Here is a 4012-nt window from a genome sequence, read left to right on the forward strand (position 1 = left end):
ACGCACCAAAGTCATCCTTGGCATTCTAGTATGTTGACAGTTTGGGCATTGGGAGTTTTTTTCCGATCTTTGTATTGGGTAAACCAAGGCCTATTTTGACGTGTTGATCCGCCATCAGATTATGAGTAAAATGACCCCTGATCCAGTGGCGGCTGTTGCTAAACATTTTGGGTGGGGCACAGGTTATGGGGGCATGCTCCACGGGGAAGAATATCAACTTTAAAATCTGGATTTACAGTCGATTTTACCATGAGAATATACTTATAGTACTGTCCAGACAGTTGTCTTGTTTAGCCATTCAACTAGGCATTATTTATTCAATGGAGAAAGACATGGAACACAATGCAATTGTGATAATAAATGTGTTCTTTGTTACTTCTTTAATTAAATTAAAGTCTACCTTTCTATTACCATACACTATTTCCTTGAACATGTAAACTCTATAATCATACAGTTGTCTTTCTATTAGTTGTCTCTGTCATACTGAACTGTTTGTTATCACCTCAGTTCTGTCTCTATTGCTCTCCTCTCCTGTTGTCGTTCCCGGGTCCAAAGTTGGCTGAGGCGCTGTCTTCGAAATGCCGCAATAATAATAATAACAAATTATATTTATATAGCGCTTTTCCGAGGCTCAAATACCCTGACAATATGGGGACAACGGGAAAGTGCTGCTGTGTCCCTTGTTGTATGAATAGATCCGAGTCTAAAAAACGATTGAACTGTCATTCTACCGCTGTAGTACACTGGTACTCTGGTGCTTTAGTACACTGGTACTCTGGTGCTTTAGTACACTGGTACTCTGGTGCGGAGAATTTCTGGTTTGGAGCCGGAAATTGCAAAACGTCACGTTTGACGTCAGACTTAACAACCGGATATTCAGGGATATTCAGGGCATTTTTTTTTTTTTACTACCCCTAGTGGTAGTGGCCCTAGGCTGCAGCCTAGGTAAGCCTATAATCTGCGCATGCTCGGGGCGCAATTTTTGAAGAATTTTTGAGAAATAGGAGCAGCCAATTGGAGCGCTGCAACAGCTCACGTGTAAGCCAAAAGTATTTGCAGTGCCATAGATTTGCATTCGGCCGGCGCCCCGACTCCTCCCCTATGTATTTTAACAGTGAATTTTACACACACACAGATAACATGTTTATTGTATTGGAGGATTTTGAATGAATGCTGATAGGCACTGACAGAATATCAGCCGCATTTTGTGAATAAACAATGTTTATTTTTAAAAAACGTTTACAAGTCGCAACTAGGAAGTGAAGGTGGGGGCGGCGCCCCAGCGCCCTCTATTGGCCAGCCGCCACTGCCCTGATCCCTGAACACAGAAAGATGAATAGTGCAAGATCGTTACGAAGACGACGATGTCATTGGATGATCTTCTCAAGCGCCGTACGTTCCTGATAGGTCCCGACATCTCCCTCTCCTGATAGGCTGCCTTCACCCCAGGCTCAGAGGCGATTGGCTCAGAGGTTTCCATAGAGGTTGAGTTCGGCAGTGTTGCAGTAGACAGAGTCACAGTCATCAGCTTCGACATCGTCATCATAACGCTATAGGAAAACCACGGTGTTATCAGTACCAGCTGAATATGTGACAGCGTCTGGTGAAAGGGGGAACAAGTTGGCAACCAATCGAAATGTTCTGACTTTTATTCTGAAACACGGAAATACATTTCAACGCTGAAATGCCTCCCCTGGACCCCAGCGATACGTACCTTGTTGTAATCGTCCCCAGACCTCGCCCGGTTAGATCGTGGTTCGCTGAGGGAAGGACCAAAACAAACAAACAAATAAATATCTGGTGCAGTACTGACCACTCCCTCATCACCACATTCACCCAGGCTGGTGCAGTACTAACCACTCCCTCATCCCCACATTCACCCAGGCTGGTGCAGCGGGGTGGTTTGGACATCACACAGTCACAATCTCATAATGAGGTAGTGTGTGTTTGTGTGTGTGGTGTGTGTGTGTGTGTGTGTGTGTGTGTGTGTGTGTGTGTGTGTGTGTGTGTGTGTGTGTGTGTGTGAGTGAATGAATGAATGAATAAATGAATGAATGGACTTTATTGTCATTGCTACAGTACAGGTGCCAAACAACGAAATTTAGGAGGGGTGGCTCCCCTGGTGTTAGGAAAGGGGGAAAAAAAACAGTTTTAGAAAAATAATAAAATCACAAGAAGGTAAGGAGCTGGTTTACATAAATAAAGGCTATGTACACAATCCACTGTACTATACTGCACAGATAGTCAACTAGGGTTGTCGTATTGCACAAAAGTATTTTTTCACGTTATTTAAAGTGTCACAGTTTGCAGGCTTGAAATGTACATGTTTGTGCCTCAGCACTAGCTGCCATACAATCCGTCCAGACTGTCCTGGTTCCAGAACTTAGGCCTTTGCTGTGTTCAGGGCCTTGACGGCCCTGTGGTAGAAGCAGTTCTTCAGTCTGTTTGTCTTAGCGGCCGGGGTCCTGTACCTCCTTTTCGAGGGCAGCCTGCAGGATAAAGTGTACGTGCCCAGGGTCGGGTCCCTGGAGATCTTGGAGGCCTTCCTGAGACAGCGTGTGTTGTACAGCTCTTCCAGAGAGGGGAGGGGGGCGCCGGTGATCTTCTGTGCTGTTCTCACGACTCTCTGTAGCGCGTTTCTCTCCGCTGTTGTGCAGCTGTGTGTGTGTGTGTGTGTGTGTGTGTGTGTGTGTGTGTGTCAATGATAGATTTGTAAATACAGTATAGAGTTTAACAGAGTTCAGAGTGAGGATGTCAAGTTTGGCCGTAGTGAATAAGCTTATAATAATAACAATAACAGTAATAATAATAATAATAATTATTATTATTATTATTAGTAGTAGTAGTAGTAGTATTTTAATGTTAATGTCCATTACAGTGAATGATGGAACTATGATTTTGATTGGAACTATGATTTTGAGGTTACCTTTTCGGGGAGGGGAGGCGAGGTTTGGACACCTTCTGGGTGACGCAGGCTGGACTCATGTTGTTGGACCTGGGAACCAAACAAAGTTCAGATTACAACTCAAGTGTTTTGCAAAGCAGCTGTAAAATATGTGCTTTATTAATTTCAAAGAGGACACCTACTTATAATAATAATAATAATAATAATAATAATAATACATTAGACTTATATAGCACTTTTCTAGACACTCAAAGACGCTTTACAAACTGAAAAGATTGAGTAGTAATAATAAAAAGAAACAAAAGGTAAATAGAAGAAAGTATAGGGGCCTAATTGAGGTAGTGCTGGGGACACATGGGGAGGGGAGGGGGAGTGTCATAATACTCATGACCAACGCTCAAATCAAGACACAGTCAGATTCATGTTAGTAACAATATGGGTTGGACTGCTGTACTACATACAGGTCAACACATTAATGTAGTCGATGCAAGAATGTAGTTTCCACATTGACATTGTTTTTCATATATTCAATATGTCAGTACCGATTTACTGTATATTTCTGATTAATTTGATAAAAGTGGGGTGGCGTAGTGGGTTAAGCGGCAACCATCTAACCGCAGGGTTCCCGGTTCGATTCCAGCCGTGCATATGATGTCCTGCTTGTCATCCCTTCTCTCTCTCTCACCCATCCTTCCTGTCATAATCTATCCTGTCTCTATCCTCCTCTCTCACTCTCACCCATCCTTCCTGTCATAATCTATACTGTCTCTATCCTTCTCTCTCTCTTTCACCCATCCTTCCTGTCATAATCTATACTGTCTCTATCCTTCTCTCTCTCTCACCCATCCTTCCTGTCATAATCTATCCTGTCTCTATCCTTCTCTCTCTCTCTCTTTCACCCATCCTTCCTGTCATAATCTATCCTGTCTCTATCCTTCTCTCTCTCTCTCACCCATCCTTCCTGTCATAATCTATACTGTCTCTATCCTTCTCTCTCTCTCTCACCCATCCTTCCTGTCATAATCTATCCTGTCTCTATCCTTCTCTCTCTCTCTCACCCATCCTTCCTGTCATAATCTATCCTGTCTCTATCCTTCTCTCTCTCTC

The 4012-nt window shown here is 43.3% G+C and overlaps 1 long non-coding RNA gene across 1 annotated transcript in view; it reads right to left on the reverse strand.

Moving 5' to 3' along the window:
- Positions 1–1714: 1714 nt before the first annotated feature.
- LOC308166546 overlaps positions 1715–4012 on the reverse strand; it is a 3543-nt gene continuing 1245 nt past the window's right edge. The window contains exons 4-5 of the long non-coding RNA XR_013937694.1: positions 2927–2995; positions 1715–1760 (exon numbers count right to left, since the gene is read on the reverse strand). This is a non-coding gene — a long non-coding RNA (uncharacterized lncRNA). The remainder of the gene's footprint in view (positions 1761–2926; positions 2996–4012) is intronic.

The sequence above is a fragment of the Nansenia antarctica genome, assembly GCF_963989245.1.
Source record: "Nansenia antarctica genome assembly, chromosome: 10".
NCBI classification, from domain to species: domain Eukaryota; kingdom Metazoa; phylum Chordata; class Actinopteri; order Argentiniformes; family Microstomatidae; genus Nansenia; species Nansenia antarctica.